General features: G+C 35.0%; 1 pseudogene; it reads left to right on the top strand.

Moving 5' to 3' along the window:
- Positions 1-2,884: 2,884 nt before the first annotated feature.
- Positions 2,885-3,191, top strand: LOC122434513 (annotated as a pseudogene).
- Positions 3,192-18,322: the final 15,131 nt, after the last annotated feature.

Here is an 18,322-nt window from a genome sequence, read left to right as displayed (position 1 = left end):
AGAATTAGCTAATGAAATTCAGAAAAATAAAAACATTGATAAACTCCAAAATTATTTTTTGGGGGGCTAAATGTTAAAAAATTATAATTCCTGGCAAGACTGATCACACACAAAGGAAGACATACATCATCAACACCAGGAATATAGAATGGATTATCATTGTAGATGCTTGAGACCCTCATATAATATTTGAAATTATATGTTATGACAAAATTCCAGAAAAATACACTGCAACAAAACAAGAAACTTTCAAAATCCTATGGGTTTTAATTGTATTCATAATAAAATTCCTTCCTACAAATGATTTCTACGGTCTGATGCCTGATTGTGTAAACTTTTCAATAAAATTCAGAAATAAACAATACCAGTCTTGCTCAACCCATTACATGGAATAGAAATAATAAAAACACTAACCAAAATATTTAATGACATCCTTATAAATTTTACACTAAACTGACAAAGGCAGTATAGGAAAGGAAGATTGATATGCATCATGATAACATAAGAAAAAAAATTCTTATGACTCCAAACACATTTCAATTGTTCTTACCCATGAACAAACTGAGTTTAATTCAAACCTGAATTCTGAAGTGGCTTAACATTTTAACATCAATTCTCCTCAACAAAAGACAAATAACCCTGTCACTTTCACCACAAACACAGACAAACCATCAGGCAAATTTACCACCCAGTTATGAGTTTAAAAAAGCCTCAGAAAACTATAGCAAATATCATAATTAGTAATATAACATTGAGAAACACAACCTGAGATAAGAATGGAGGCAAGGATGCCTGTTATTACTAGTTTTTTTCAACATTTTATGGAGGCCTAGGGGTGACAATGCATGCAAAAGTTAAAAATGCATAAGTAATTGACAAGAAAAGAAATGAACACATCTTTATTCAATTGGATATTTATGTTCCCAGAATATCTCAAAATAATCTACATGTAACAAATTAGAATTAAGAAATGCACTTAGCAATATTGCTGGATTCCACACAGTTAAATCTAAACACATTTTTCTAAAGAACAGCAATTCTCACTAAACATTTCATACACATCATAAGAAATGGCATGAAAACCCTATACAACAAGATTATAGTTTTAAGTCTTTTTCTGTACACTGATAAGGTAAAAATTGAGAGGATTTTGACCCTGATTACTGCTGTCACTTTTCCTGATATCATGGCAAGAGAAGCTCCTGGATATTAAGTAAATTCTACATTACACCTGACATTTAATCCCAGTAGAACAGTGAAAAAAGCATTCTTTCTGACACTTTTACTTATCACCCCCAGTACAATGGTTTCACTGACTAGAGGTCAGTTTCTTATAAATGGTTCACGTAAAAATTAAATTTTTCTCTATGCAAATTTTCTATATTTTTTCATATTATATCTTTCCCACCCACCTCTGCCATAATTCTGGTTTTAAGCATAACTTCTCACTGTATCATACTACTTATAAAAATAAAGTAGACAGTTAAAAAGAAGCATCGGTAATATGCTGCCATGTAACTATTTTATTTTATTGATTAAAAGTAAGATGTGTACTCAGTGTAAAATTTCCAAAAAACACAGATATATATCCTTTGACAGAAGTAACCATGATTAGCAATGAAGAGTGTACCTGAACAAACATACATATAAATATACATCTATATAAGTAATATTTATTTACTTGTAAATGTATGTGAAATAAACTTGCTTGCTTTTTATTAAAAATATGTCCTGGAGATATCTTCTGCAATTATATAAGATCTATTTGGGTGTAAAATCTGCAATGCATTTACAGTGTGAATACAATATAGTGTACTAAAAATAGCTGTTGTGCCTTTTTGTAGCCATATTTACATACATATCTTTGACAAATTCTGTCAGATATAGTCATAGAAAGCCAATTATGGTGGAAAAGGGTAGGTAAATTTAAATTATTGGTAAAAAATAGCAAATTAATTTCCAAAAACTCAGTACCATTTTATATGCCCTCCAAATTCTGGTTATGTACAGTCTGTGCAGATTTTTTATGCATTTTAGTAAAAAAAAAATAAATACATTGCCTTGTGCTTTTTTTAATATTTTTGCTCTTTCTATATTTAGTTGCTATTGTCATTCCAATAAATTATCCTTTTATTTACACAAATGGAAAATTTAGAATTGACAAAACATCTATTTAAATTTAAAAATATTTCAGTAGTAAATGACTTTTAGATATTTATATGAAATATAAAGAATATTAGTGAAGTGTACAAAAATCAAAACTTCTGAGAAAGATACGTTACCTCCCTAGAAACGACAATGGCGGCCTTCTCAATAGAATCCATAGACAACCGAGATAATGGAGCAGAATCTTTCTGATACTGAACAAAAATAAATAAAACGTCAGTAGAATTCTCTATGCGGCAAAATTATCTTTCCAAACTAACAGTCAATTAAGACATATCCATATAAACACACCTGAGTCAATTTGCCGGCGGACAACCCGTAACTTATGTTATTACCGGAAGTTCTACAGGATATGAAAGGAAATACGGAAACCGAGAACCAGTGACCTGTGACCTGTGCTTGAAAAGCACAGGGCGGCGGACCAACACAGCGCCCTCAGCTGGTGATAGTTGATAATGTCAGTTGGCTGAAATTTCAGCCTAGGAATTTATCTGGCATCACAACTGTTGCAATGCGTTGGTTACAAAGATTCACTAGGCTTGACCTAGAACCCTAGGAGGAGCCGTAAAACACATCTCTTGAAGGAAAGGATAAGAATGTGTGGAGAGGTTTTCAAATGGCCATAGAGGTATGTCCTTGGGCTTAGAGAGTGGGACCTTCTGCTTGCGGCTTAAAGCAGGAACCTCTCAGCAGTGCGAGGAGAAGGAACGATTTAAAAATGGGTGACGCTGAGAAGGACAAGATTTCTGTTCAGAAGTGTGCCCCGTGCCATATTGTGGAAAAGGGAGGCAAGCAAAAGACTGGGCCAAATCTCCATGGTCTGTTCGGGTGAAAGATAGGTCAAGCTGCTGGATTCTCTTACACAAATCCCAACAAGAACAAAGGCATCACCTAGGGAGAGGAAACACTGATGAATTACTTGAAGAATCACAAGAAGAGCATCCCTGGAACAAAAGTGATGTTCGCTGGCATGAAGAAGGGAGAAAGGGAAGACGATAGCTTATCTCAAAAAAGCTACTGATTAGTAATAGTTGTCCATTGCCTTATTTATTACAAAACAGAAATGTCTCATGACTTTCTATGTGTATCATATTTAAATTGATCTCATACACTAGAATTCAGATCATGAGTGACTGATGGAATATTTCTGTTGGACTGTCCTGATTTAAATAAGATTGGCTTGTGGCTTAGTGAATATGGTCAGCTTTTTGAATTTTGATAGTAATTCCAGTTCAACAAGGACTATCACTGTTTTCCGTTTGTAAAGAGATGATTGATCTTGAATTAGAAATGTCAAAATTTTCAGGAAGATGGTGAATGCCTTCTCAGACCCTACAGGAGATTGGTTTTATGCTCAGATATATACCCCAGTTATAGAAATATATATATATTTTTATATTTAAATACTGAGAAATATTATATATTTCTTAAATATATAAAGAAATATATATATTTAAATACTGAGAAGGTCCCTTCATTGTCTTATAGAACAGCATGAGATTCACCTGTGTTTCAAGCTGTGCTCATTAGCCTATTTATGCAAGGGCTAAAGACACACTGACAATGTCCACTATATCTTTTTGGTCTTAACTATGCCAATTTAATTAAAATTCTGTATCTAAAATACTGCCTTTTACTTAATGAAAGGCATTTTAGTATTGTTTATGTATAGCATCAAATAAAGAATATTTGGCACCTCACATTTTATAGATGATCTTTAAGGTCAGATGCTTTTAAAATTCACTGTGACAAGATATGCTAGCAAACTTTGCTTGTGCATTCTTCATGAAGTCAGACTAAGTTATAATTCAGGACTGTCTCTCAAACAGGAATTCAGAAACACAACTGTAGAACTACTTATATGTGTGTGATTGGTAATGATGCTTTTGCCAGCTCATTAGAAGAGGTAAAGTAGAGGAGCTATATCATCAGCACAGATTTGTAAACTATCCGATCATAGGGCTTAAGAATTAAAAACAAAGTCAGAGATTTAAAAAAATTTAAAAAACAAACTGCCACAAATAAAAATTCAAAAGAGGAATTTAAATTGAATTAATAAAAATATTCAATATTCAAAAGGAAGCACAAAAGAGGGACAGAAGAATAAAGAGATGGGGAAAATAGAAAATGAATGGCAAGATCGTCAACTTTAAAACAAACTATATTAATAATATTAAATTTAAGCAGACCTAATCATTCCAATTACAATGGAGAGTTTTTCAGGCTAGAAAAAAGACAAGTCCTATTTACTATATGCTACTTACACATGAATTAATTTGAATTTCAAGAGATAGGTTGAAAGTAATAGTATAGAAAATAATATACTGTGTAAAATTGAGCATAAGAAAGCATGACTGGGTACATTAATGCCAAAGTAGACTTCAATAAACAGAGTATAACTGGAGACATATAGGAACATTTCATTATAATTAATGAATCCATTTATCAGGTGACAATATTCCTAATGTTTATGTGCCTAATCACAGAACTTCAGTAAGATCTGATTTTTTTATAATTTTCAATTTGCCACTAAAATTCTTAATTTTGTCTTCTATTTACTTGAACATAGGCATTTTTTTTTAATTTTTTTTTTGAACATAGGCATTTTTAATGAATATCTGAAAGGTCTTTTATCTGGTTAACTTGTTATTCTATTTCCATTATCTGCTGTTTCAACTGGTTTTTTGGTCACATGTTCTTTTCTCCTACTTACCCTGTCCATTTTTAATTGTATACCAAAAACTATATATGAAAGTTGTAGACATAATTCAAGTTAAATTTCATTCTGGCTTTGCTACTACCAACACTATCATTTTCAGATCTATCTATTCCAAACAGAGGTTCAAACGATTCAGAGATGAGCCTGGTAAGAGTTGGTCATTTCTGGCTTTACTGTTGCTCCCAAATTATAGCCCTCAGCATCCCATTCAAACCCAGCAAAATTTACAGCCTCTTACATTCCCTATGGCCTGGTGAGTTTACTGGAAGTTCTGCTCATTGTTCTACCTCTAGTAAGCTACCTGAATTTGTATATTTTTCAGAGAGAAAGGCAGCTGCAAATACTCAACTGAATTCTATGGATCTTCACTTTGTAAATTTTTCTGGCAGACCACTGCCTTTGTTTGTTCTTCAATCCCTCTTTCCTTCCATCTTTCTCTGTCTCCCTCTCTCCATCTGTCTGTCTTTCAATATTTCAAGTTGTATGGATAATCTGATTAACTAGTCTGCCTTGATCAGATGAGCATCTCCAATATATAAATGAGTACAGACTACAGGTCTTAGTATGCCACTGACTTTTTTGGGGGGCTCAATATTATATTTGTGAGATTCATTCATATTGATGCATGCAACTGATAGTTCATTTATTTTCAAATGATGGACACTAAGTTTGTTTTAATTATATAGATAGATAAGTGATGGGCAAACTTACTTGGACAGAGATTGTCATTGTTTGATGAAATTTTTTTCTGAAATCATTAATATCTATTTTAAGGCTTAATATGTGATCAAGTGTCATTAATTTATGCCAATAAAAAAACATATGCATACCCATATTTTATATCTTCTCTAATATATCTCCTGATCTTCTTGACTGAGTCCACATTAAGCAGTAACCCAAAAATGTACCTCCAAGAGACGGATCACACTTGGCACATGTTGGGGACTGTGGAAAAGTTTATGGATTCAGTCAAATTTTAAATGGGAAATCAAGCAAACAATGACAAAAAGGATTGAATCCTCAATAAACATTTGCCCTGAAATACTTTACCTTCTTAATATTGTTTGGATTGATTGGCTACAAAAAGCAAAACTATCACAAACTAATACATATTTCAAAAAAATTGTATTTAGAGAGATGTCTGCTTCCAGTAATGGTAGACCATTTCAGCTCAAGCCTCCTACTGAGAAAACCTAGGAAATCTGGAAGATATTAAAGGTATTATTAAAAGGCACCAAAGGCCCAAGGAAGAATTGGATCTCAGAGACAGGAGAAGCCTAAGTGATGAGACCCAAATTTGATACCACTTTTTCCTCTTAAGTCCTTTTATAATACAAAAGAGATGACCGAGGATCCAAATCCTAGGCAGAAAGTTGTAGCTGAGAAGTTATGCAGCTGATCAGGGCTTCCAGCCCAGGGAACACAAACTGGACCTGACTACACACCACCAAGGAGAGGCTCTGGAAAACAATCCAACAAATCATTTAACATCTCTGAGAGGATATGCCCTAAATATAAATATGAATCAGAAATATAAAAGTCTTCGCAAAACCTGAGACCCAGCCTTAAAAGGACACAATCCCTCACTGCTATGAGATGAATTACTCCAAAACTAACTGTCCCTCATAAGCAAAATGAAATGCTCCCTGGCCTCCAGTTATCTCCATGGTGTTTCATACAGAAAATCTAGCTTGCTGTCAAAAATAAATACATATACAAAAGCAAGTGGAAAGGGAAGGATAGGCATTAGGCCTATATTACGTTTTCTCCATTTACTATGTATACCAGGACAGGAAAATCAATGATTTGGTTCTATCTATACCATTTAGAGTGACTGTGAAATATCACTGTACACCTCTAAGGACTACAGTTTAAAACACTGACCATTCTAAGCAATGATATAGTGCTACAGTGGCTCTCATCCACTACTAACAGAATATAAAATGATTCAATTATTTGGAAAAACTCATTGACTCTATCCTATTTATGATGTGATTCATGCCTTTCACTTCTGGTGTTTATTCCAGAGAAATTAAAGCATATGTCCATACACATATTTGTATAAGAATGTCCACTGCCTGGACTTGGGGCCATACAGAAAGTTATCAGGGATGATTATACAACTCCACATGGAAACTTTGGCAGGTAACAGATATAGTCATTATCTTATTTAATAAATATATACATATATGTAAATCATAGTGCACCACACATTTTAAAATTATCCAATTTATGGTATGTCAGTTATACCTCAAGAATCTTTTCAAATGTGTAGGATGCACCAAAAGAAAACTTCCCACATTAAATGCAAAAGAGAAAATGCTGGAAAATTCAGGACCTGATCATTACTCACAAGACTTTGGAAAAAAACGGTATTGTAAAGTGGAGAAAATAAAACAATAAAATTTAAAAAAAATCTAATGGCTTTTTTAATATATAAAAGAATACCAATAAAACCAAGAAAGTTCTCTTTTGAAAGGGTTAATATCTTTTTTATCCCTTGCAAAACATCTAGCAAGGCTAATAATGAGAAGGCACACATAATTCACATGAGGAACATAAAGGCGGTCATCCCTACAGATTCTTGAGACATACACATAAAATTAAAGCAGTTGTGTGTGCATGCATGCTAAGTTGCTTCAGTCATGTCTGACTTTTGTGACCCCATGGACTGTAGCCTGCCAGGTTCCTCTGTCCATGAGATTTTCCAGGCAAGAAAATTGGAGTGGGTTGTCATGCCTTCCCCCAGGGGATCTTCCTGACCCAGGGACTGAATCAGCGTCTCTTACATTTCCTGCATTGGCAGGCAGGTTCTTTACCACTAGTGCCACCTGGGAAGCCTACAAGCAATTGTATCTAATGCATTTGACATGAAATGACAAAATTCCAAGAAAAATACACTTAAAAAAGAAAACTTAGGAAATCTCATTTGCACCACCTCTTCCAGAAAATAGAAACAGTGAAAACCTTCCAAAAAGGTTTAATTTGATGCATTCTAAATTTATATCAAACCAACAAGAATTTAGTAGGAAAGGAAAATCAAAAGTCTCTTTCATGACCAAAAAAAAAGAGAGAGAGAAGGGATGCTTAACAAACTTAATCCAAGATGTAGCAACTGTAATATACATAAACAAATTCTTTTTAATCCAAGATAAATTTATGTTTTGTATCATTTTGAAATCAAACAAAGTTAACAGAACAAAAGGACAAAATCATAGATTTATCCCCAAATATGCAAAAATGCCATTAGGCAGAATTTACCATGATTAAAAGCAAAGCAAAAAAATACTTCAGAAAACTGAGGCAAATATAATAACTAATGGTGAAATACTGAAAACTTACTCCCATGAGATCAAGAACAACACAAGAATGCTTATTATCACTAATTTTGCTCAACATTTTAGGGAGGCCCTAGCCAGGGCAATAACGCAAGGAAAAGATAAAAACAAAGGCATGAGGATTATTCTTGCTGGGAGAGTCCCATGGACAGAGAAGCCTGGTGGGCTATAGTCCACGGGGTAGCAAAGAGTCGGACATTACTGACGCAACTTAGCAGCCGCAAGGATTGAAAAAGAAGGAATGCGACAGCCATTATTCACAGATTGCATCATTATGTGTTTACAATATCTGAAAGTAATCTATCGCTAGTGAGTTAGAATAAATTAGTCAATATAGGAAGATTACTTGGTACAAGCTCAAGAAAAAAAAATCAAGTGTAATTCTAGATACGACAAACAGTTAAAGAATTACATTACTACAAAAATATTATTTATGACAGCATCAAAGAACATCATATTTTGAAACTTTAATGAAAAATGTAACTTTAATGAAAAATGTACAAGATATGTCACAGTGAACTGTGGGAAATTGCTTAGAAAATATTAATGAAGATATGAACAATTGGAATGGTATAATAATTTTATGGATTAAGAGATCCAATATTTTTAATGTCCCCACACTGAGTCACAGATTCAGCATAATTTCAATTAAAATCCCATCAGTTAAATTTCTTCTGCATGCTAGTCACATGGGTGTTTTTATTTTGTGAAAATTAATCTATCTGTAATTTATGACTTGTATACTTCCTTGTATGCTTGTTATACTTTGATAAAAACTCATGTTTTCTAAAGCAAAATGCTTGCCATATTTTTTTTTAAAAATACTGTTTTTCTCTTAGCAAAATTCAAGTTAGTTTAAGAAATTTAAGAAACTATTCATTCCTAACATTTAATAAGAGAAACAAACAGATACACACTGTATGGTTCAGGTAGTAGTAGTAGTAGTGTCGATCGCTCAGTTGTGTCCGACTCTGCGACCCCATGGATTGTAGCCTGCTAGGCGCCTCTGTCCATGGAATTCTCCAGGCAAGAATATGAAGTGGTTTGTCATTCCCTTCTCCAGGGGATATTCCCAACCCAGGGATCGAACCTGAGTCTCCTACAATGCAGGCAGATTTTTCACCATCTGAACCACCAGGGAAGCCCATGCTTCAGGTAACAACCAAAACTAACTAGATCCTACTTTTTAAAAAGAATATTATGAAAGAATATTATGATGTATAGTAGAATTGAAAATGATGACAAGGAAGAAGGGAAATTGGAAGGGGAAGTAAAAAGAAAATAAGAAAATTTAACATTAGTGAGTCAAAAAAAGTTTTTTAAAAAAACCCTAATGAACATTAAGAAATAATATGCAGAGGGGGCAAAAGAAAAGCTTCCAAATGATTCATTTTAATATGGAGAGAGGCTGAGATCGGGAAAGGTCAAGACATCCTATCTCATCTGGTTCTACGTTACTGTAAAGCTAGAGATATGGAATTTACATAGAAATCCGTTCCAGCATTACAAAATTACTATTTGACAGAAAAAGCATTGAGACTTTGGGTAAGAAATTTGGTTTTTATTTTTTGTATTTTCATGCTTGCTCTGTAACATAAGGCAAATTATCTAGCCAACTTCAGTCACTTTGTATTTGAAATTTTGGTAATATTTACCTACTCACCAATTAGCATTGCCCTGAAAATCTAATTTGACAGTGGGAAGCAGGACAATCTATAAATGAGTTTTAAGACCTATAAGTCATTATTTTAAAAGTCCTATAAGTTATTATAACAAAAATCCATTTATACTATACTATAGACCATGTAGAGATTTTCATTATAACAGCTAAATGTGCTTTAAATTTGCATTTTTTATAAAATTATATTTACTCTGCAAATATTAGTGGAAAAGTTCAATTCAGAAATGAGGCACAGTTATTAGATATTTCAATTTTAACTAGAGACAGCAAAGCCATGGAATACTAAACTCATAATAAGGCTCACATTTACTCAAGATGTAATTTTTATAATTAGAAAACATCATCAACATGTGAATGTTAGCATTATTTAGGTAAGAATTTTTTAGAAGAAGTGATGTTTAACAATAAATCATAAAAAGCCCTCTACTGTCATATATACTGCAGTCCAAAGGACTCACAAGAGTCTTCTCCAACACCACAGTTCAAAGTCATCAATTCTGCAGTGCTCAGCCCTTGGACTGCAAGGAGATCAAACCAGTCAATCCTAAAGGAAGTCAGTCCTGAATATTCATGCTGAAGCTCCAATACTTTGGCCACCTGATGAGAAGAACTGATTCATTTGAAAAGACCCTGATGCGGGGAAAGACTGAAGGCAGGAGGAGGAGGGGATGACAGAAGATGAGATGGTTGGATGGCATCACTGACTCAATGGACATGAGTTTGAGCAAGCTCTGGGAGTTGGTGATGGACAGGGAAGCCTGGCGTGCTGCAGTCCATGGGGTTGCAAAGAGTCAGACATGAATGAGTGACTGAACTGATCATATATACTGCAGAGTCTCAGGAAATATCAAATAGTAATGGATTCAATGATTCAAATAAAGTTATCATTTATAGCTATTTTGATTGTTAATATAATCTAGTAGAAAGACTATATAATTAGTAAGTTAAAGGACTTTGTCCTATATTCCTTAAGGCCTGCAATTTCTTCTCCTGGAAAAGGAAACGATACCAATCCTATTGACTTTGTAGAACCCACTAATAGCAAAAAAAAAATGTGAGCTATTATTACTGTGAATAGGAAAAAAATTAGCGTCAGGGAGAATTAAGATAATTTCTTTTCAACATTTTTAAATTAAAAAGATATTAAATAGTAGTAAAGCTTATGAGTTGCTTTAAGAAAAGTAGGTATCTTATTATTGCTTCTTGTAAGTTAGTGGAAGGTTTTATGGCCCAAGCTGGATTTAACATAAGCTTAAGTAAATGGTAAGGGAATGTTGAACAAGGATTACCCTAGGCAACGTGTGTGGTTTGGTGGAAATGAGAGGCTTGGAGGTTGGAGATGGAATGTATGGAGGAGAAACTGGGAATAAATAAGGGAACAAACAGTTTGGGAAAGAAATAGGAAAAAACAAAACTAATGGGTGATTTGTGGTATTTTAAGGTAATCATAGAAAAGTTAATGACAATGTTTCATTAAAAAAAACTATTAAATCCAGTAATCAGTCTACAGCATCTAATCAAGGAGATGAAAATGAGTGCCTTTAGCAGCTGATTATAAAAATGAAAATTAGAAGACAAATTTTGTCAAAACTTGATAAGAAATGAATTTGCTTTCTTGCTTCTTGGTTTTCTTCAAATCATAGCTAGGAGCTTTGGCAGACTTCCAAATGTCTGTTGATTTCAAATTATGAGCATTCCATAGAAGTTAACATTTTATCCCTTTCGCTAGCTTTTAAAAAATGCATTCTTGTTGAACAGATATTTTGGAAGCCAGGCAAATGTATCTATGCCACTATTTTTATAGAAATCAGTCAGCTACTGAAGAAATTTAGACAGTAAATCTAAATATATATTTAAAATAAACATATGGTTTATTTTCTTTCTTTTATAGAAATGCTATTAATTGGTCTATTGTGATTGGGCTTTGACATGTGTTGGTTTGCAATACAGGTTATTGTTTCCAGCCTCATCAACTTAAAATGAAGATGATGAGGCAACGATGATAAAGTGACCTTAGTAATACTCCCCTTTCATCATGGTTAAATTTTCCATTAAGATACATTCAGTTCAGTTCAGTTACTCAGTCGTGTCCGATTCTTTGCGACCCCATGGACTGCAGCACACCAGGCTTTCATCCATCACCAACTCTCAGAACTTGCTCAAACTCGTCCAATGAGTTGGTGATGCCATCCAACCATCTTCTTCTGTTGTCCTCTTCTCCTCCTGCCTTCAATCTTTCCCAGCATCAGAGTCTTTTCCAACGAGTCTGTTCTTCGCATCAAGTGACCAAAGTATTGGAGCTTCATCCTCAGGATCGGTCCTTCCAATGAATATTCAGGACTGATTTCCTTTAAGATGGACTGGTTTGATCTCCTGGCAGTCCAAGGGACTCAAGAGTCTTCTCCAACACCACAGTTCAAAAGCATCAGTTCTTTGGTGTTCAGCTTTCATTATGGTCAAACTCTCACATCTGTACATTACTACTGGAAAAACAATAGCTTTTGACTATATGGACTTTTGTTGGTAATGTAATGTCTCTGCTTTTTAATATGCTGTCTAGGTTTGTTATAGCTTTTCTTCCAAGGAGCAAGTGTCTTTTAATTTCATGGCTGCAGTCACCATCTGCAGTGATTTTGGAGCCCATGAAAAGAAAGTCTGTCACTGTTTCCATTATTTTCCCATCTATATGCCACGACGTTGATGGGACCGGATACCATGATCTTCATTTTTTGAATGTTGTGTTTTAAACCAGCTTTTTCACTTTCCTCTCTCATTTTCATCAAGAGGCTCTTTAGTTCCTCTTCACTCTCTGCCATAAGGGAGGTGTCATTTGCGTATCTGATGCTATTGATATTTCTCCTGGCAATCTTGATTCTAGTTTGTGCCTCATCCAGCCCTGAATTTTGCATGATGTACTCTGCATATAAGTTAAATAAGCACAGTGACAATATACAGCCTTGACAAACTTCTTTCTCAATTTGGAACCAGTCCGTTGTTCCATGTCTGGTTCTTACTGTTGCTTCTTGACCTGCATACAGATTTCTCAGGAGGCAGATAAGGTGGTCCGGTATTCCCATCTCTTTAAGAATTTTCCACAGTTTGTATTAAGATACATTAGCAATCATATTAATGTCATCTACATTGGGATCACCAAATCTTTATTTAAAAGCTCTTTAAGATGGCTTTTCCTTTTAGAATTTTCAATTCTGGAAAATATCTGATGTTTTGTTGAATATTTAAGGAAATTTGGTTTGTTTAAAGTTTAGGGAAGCATCATTTTCCTATATCTGATTTTAATAATATCTGAAAAGACAAAGTGAATTTTTATTCAATATCATGAAGTAACCAAACTTCACATTCTTGCAACTTTTATTCTACTATTTATATTGTATAGGTTCACTCATATGTTTAGCAATTTATTCAGTGATTGTACCAGGCTCGGCCCTGAGCACCAGGGATTAAATATTAAACTAAATATAAATAAATAAATACATAGTTCTTCCCCTTATGAGGCTTACATTCTAGTGGGAAAACACAGATCACATATATAACACTAAAATGTCAAATATTATTAAGTGCTGTGAAGAAAACCAATGATTAAATGTCATAGACTACTGAAGTTTTGAATGGGATGAGAACCTAAAATTCTCCTTTGACTTTGTTAATGTATTAATAAAAATCACTGGATAACTAACCAAAGTGATTTCAGCAGCACAGTGGAAATCCAAGTCTGAGAGGAATGTGTTATACAGTGAACAGAAGTAGGGAAAACACAGACATCACTCTGGTAAAGTTTTCTCTGAAAGAATATAGAGGAAAGAGATACACAGCTGAAGAGGATGCAAAGTCAAGGAAGGTTTTCCTTTTTTCCACTTGGTGAAAGATATTACAGATGTTTTAACAGTAATGACAATATACAGAATTCCAAATAATGGAGCATAAAGTGCAGGAGATGACTGCAAGAGTAAAGTCCTTAAGAGATTAAATGGAGGAGCTGATGCCAGATGGGAGACGGGAGACTCTATCACATGTAATGGAAAAAAAAAAAGAGTATGGTTTGGTTTGGTTTGGTTTCTGGCCATGTCCCGTGGCTTCGGGGATCTTAGTTCCCCAACCAGGGATTGAATTCGGGCCCTCTGCCCAAATGAGTGACAGCATGGAGTCCTAACCACTGGACCACCAGAGAATGCCCAAGAGCACGATTTAAAAAGCAGATAGGGTGGTGTATGTGTAGAGTAGTGGAAGTATTATCCAAATAACTTTCTTTTTGCTATGAAATTAAAACAAGATCACCAGTTCATTCTTGGCCAGAGAGGATGTTTTAAGACATGAAAACTGATGAGACAGCTCCTGTGGGTTCCCTCAAAAGCAGATTCCAGCAGTTGCAGGTAGATTATTTGGGAAGTGATCTCAAGAAACACAAGCAAGAAAGTGGGAAAACAGAGACAAACAGATGTCACTATGTCTTCAATCTTATACAACTAAGTCAGTGCTATCTATACCTTGGTATCCCATTTAATCATTGTCTTATTTAAGCCTTTATAACTTTCTGGAATTATAATAATGCTTTTCCTAATTGTCTTCTGTCAAAAGTTTTACCACTAACCAATCATCATTCACATTATCATAAAAAGTAGCTTTTTCTCTCTCTCAAACCTTCAGAAGAAAACTCTTGGTTTGTCACAGAAAGTCTCTCATAATCTGCCCCTTATATCTGATTCTTTATCTTCCACCATGTGACCAAAACACTCTTCCATCTAGCCGTTTTAAATATATTAATGCTCTCTGTCTTTATACACCTCTACAGAATGATCCATAATTAGAATTCCTTCAATCATATTTTCCAGTTGGATAATTGTTACACATTCTAACTAAAATTTTATCTGTTCTTGACACCTTTCCTTAAACTTAAAAAATATGTCCTTTTCATCATAGGGGACTGGAGAGTCATCTCTTGAGTGGTTGGCAGAGGGTGTTTGCTATGACAGTGTTCTCTTGGCAAATTCTGTTAGCCTTTGCCATGCTTCATTTTGTAGTCCAAGGAAAACCTGCCTGTTACTCCAGGTATCACTTGACTTCCTACTTTTGCATTCCAGTCACCTATGAGGAAAAGGACATCTTTTTTAAGTTTAAGGAAAGGTGTTAAGAACAGATAAAATTTTAGTTAGAATATGTGGATATCACCAGATGGTCAATAACAAAATCAGGTTGATTATATTCTTTATAGCTGAGGTTGGAAAAGCTCTACACAGTCAGCAAAAATAAGACCAGGAGCTGACTGTAGCTCAGATCTTGAAATCCTTATTGCAAACTTCAGACTTAAAATGAAGAAAGTAGGAAAAACCACTAGACCATTCAGGTATGACATAAATCAAATCCCCTACCATTATACAGGAAGTGACAAACAGATTCAAGGGATTAAACCTGATAGAGTGCCTGAAGAGCTATGGACAGAGGTTTGTAACATTGTAAAGGAGGCAGTGATCAAAACCATTTCCAAGAAAAAGAAATGTAATAAGGCAAAATGGTTGTCTGAGGAGGCCAAAAATTTGGCTTCAAGCTCAACATTCAGAAAACTAAAATCATGGCATCCGGACCCATCATTTCATGGCAAATAGATGGGGAAACAATGGAAACAGTGGAAGACATTTTTTTTTTTTGGCTCCAAAATCACAGCAGATGGTGACTGAAGCCATGAAATTAAAAGATGCTTACTCCTTGGAAGGAAAGTTATGACCAACTTAGACAGCATATTAAAAATCAGAGACATTACATTGCCAACAAAGGTCCATCCAGTCAAGGCTATAGTTTTTCCAGTAGTCATGTACGGATGTGAGAGTTGGACTATAAAGAAAGCTGAGAGCCGAAGAATTGATGCTTTTGAACTGCAGTGTTAGAGAAGACTCTTAAGAGTCCCTTGGACTGCAAGGAGATCCAACCAGTCCATCAGAAAGGAGATCAGTCCTTACTGTTCATTGGAAGCACTGATGTTGAAGCTGAAACTCCAATACTTTGGCCATCTGATGTGAAGAGCTGACTCATGTGAAAAGACCCTAATGCTGGGAAAGACTGAGGGCAGGAGGAGAAGTGGACGACAGAGGATGAGATGCTTGGATGGCATCACCGACTCAATGGACATAAATTTGGGTAAACTCCGGGAGTTGGTGATGGACAGGGAGGCCTGGCATGCTATGGTCCATGGGGTTGCAAAGGGTCGGACACAACTGAGCGACTGAACTGAACTGAACTGAGGAGGCCTTACAAACAGCTGAGAAAAGAAGAGAAGTGAAAGGCAAAGGAGAAAAAGAAATCTATATCCATCTGAATACAGAGTTCCAGAGAATAGCGAGGAGAGATAAGAAAGCCTTCCTCAGTGATCAATGCAAAGAAATAGAGGAAAACAATAGAAGGGGAAAGACTAGAGATTTCTTCAAGAAAATTAGAGATACCAATGGAACATTTCATGGAAAGATGGGCCCAACTAAGGACAGAAACAGTATGAATCTAACAGAAGATGAAGATACTAAGAAAAGGTGGCGTACCCAGCAAGGATCTCATTCAGATATGAAGGAAAATTCAAAAGCTTTACAGACAAGCAAAAGCTGAGAGAATTCAGCACCACCAAACCAGCTCTTCAACAAATGCTAAAGGATCTTCTCTAGACAGCAAACACAGAAAGGTCGTATAAACGTGAACCCAAAACAACAAAGTAAATGGCAATGGGACCATACCTATCAATAATTACCTTAAATGTAAATGGGTTGAATGCCCCAACCAAAAGACAAAGACTGGCTGAATGGATACAAAAACAAGACCCCTATATATGCTGTCTACAAGAGACCCACCTCAAAACAAGGGACACATACAGACTGAAAGTGAAGGGCTGGAAAAAAAATATTTCATGCAAACGGAGACCAAAAGAAAGCAGGAGTCGCAATACTCATATCAGATAAAATAGACTTTGAGATAAAGGCTGTGAAAAGAGACAAAGAAGGACACTACATAATGATCAAAGGATCAATCCAAGAAGAAGATATAACAATTATAAATATATATGCACCCAACATAGGAGCACCACAATATGTAAGGCAAATGCTAACGAGTATGAAAGGGGAAATTAACAATAACACAATAACAGCAGGAGACTTTAATACCCCACTCACACCTATGGATAGATCAACTAAACAGAAAATTAGCAAGGGAACACAAACTTTAAATGACACAATTGTCCAGCTAGACCTAATTGATATCTATAGGACATTTCACCCCAGAACAATCAATTTCACCTTTTTCTCAAGTGTACACGGAACCTTCTCCAGAATAGATCACATCCTGGGCCATAAATCTAGCCTTGGTAAATTCAAAAAAATTGAAATCATTCCAGTCATCTTTTCTGACCACAATGCAGTAAAACTAGATCTCAATTACAGGGGGCAAAAAAAACTATTAAAAATTCCAACATACGGAGGCTAAATAACACGCTTCTGAATAACCTACAAATCATAGAAGAAATCAAAAAAGAAATCAAAATATGCCTAGAAATGAATGAAAATGAAAGCACAACAACCCAAAACCTATGGGACACTGTAAAAGCAGTGCTAAGGGGAAGGTTCATAGCATTACAGGCTTACCGCAAGAAATAAGAAAAAAGTCAAATAAATAACCTAGCTCTACACCTAAAGCAACTAGAAAAGGAAGAAATGAAGAACCTCAGGGTTAGTAAAAGGAAAGAAATCTTAAAACTTAGGGCAGAAATAAATGAAAAAGAAACAAAGGAGACCATAGCAAAAATCAACAAAGCTAAAAGCTGGTTGTTTGAGAAGATAAATAAAATAGACAAACCATTAGCCAGACTCATCAAGAAACAAAGGGAGAAGAACCAAATCAACAAAATTAGAAATTAAAATGGAGAAATCACAACGGAAAACACAGAAATACAAAGGATCATAAGAGACTACTATCAGAAGCTCTATGCCAATAAAATGGACAACTTGGAAGAAATGGACGCACTCTTAGAAAAGTATAACCTTCCAAAACTGAACCAGGAAGAAATAGAAAATCTTAACAGACACATCACAAGCACAGAAATCGAAACTGTAATCAGAAATCTTCCAGTAAACAAAAGCCCAGGACCAGACAGCTTCACAGCTGTATTCTACCAAAAATTTAGAGAAGAGCTAACACCTATCCTACTCAAACTATTCCAGAAAACTGCAGAAGAAGGTAAATTTCCAAACTCATTCTATGAGGCCACCATCACCCTAATCCCAAAACCAGACAAAGATGCCACAAAAAAAGAAAACTACAGGCTAATATCACTGATGAACATAGATGCAAAAATCCTTAACAAAATTCTAGCAAACAGAATCCAACAACGTATTGAAAAGATCATACATGATGACCAAGTGGGCTTTATCC

Source organism: Cervus canadensis, chromosome X, assembly GCF_019320065.1.
Source record: "Cervus canadensis isolate Bull #8, Minnesota chromosome X, ASM1932006v1, whole genome shotgun sequence".
In the NCBI taxonomy this organism is placed as follows: domain Eukaryota; kingdom Metazoa; phylum Chordata; class Mammalia; order Artiodactyla; family Cervidae; genus Cervus; species Cervus canadensis.
The sequence above is the reverse complement of the archived record's forward strand: the minus strand, read 5'-3'. Positions and strand labels throughout refer to the sequence as shown.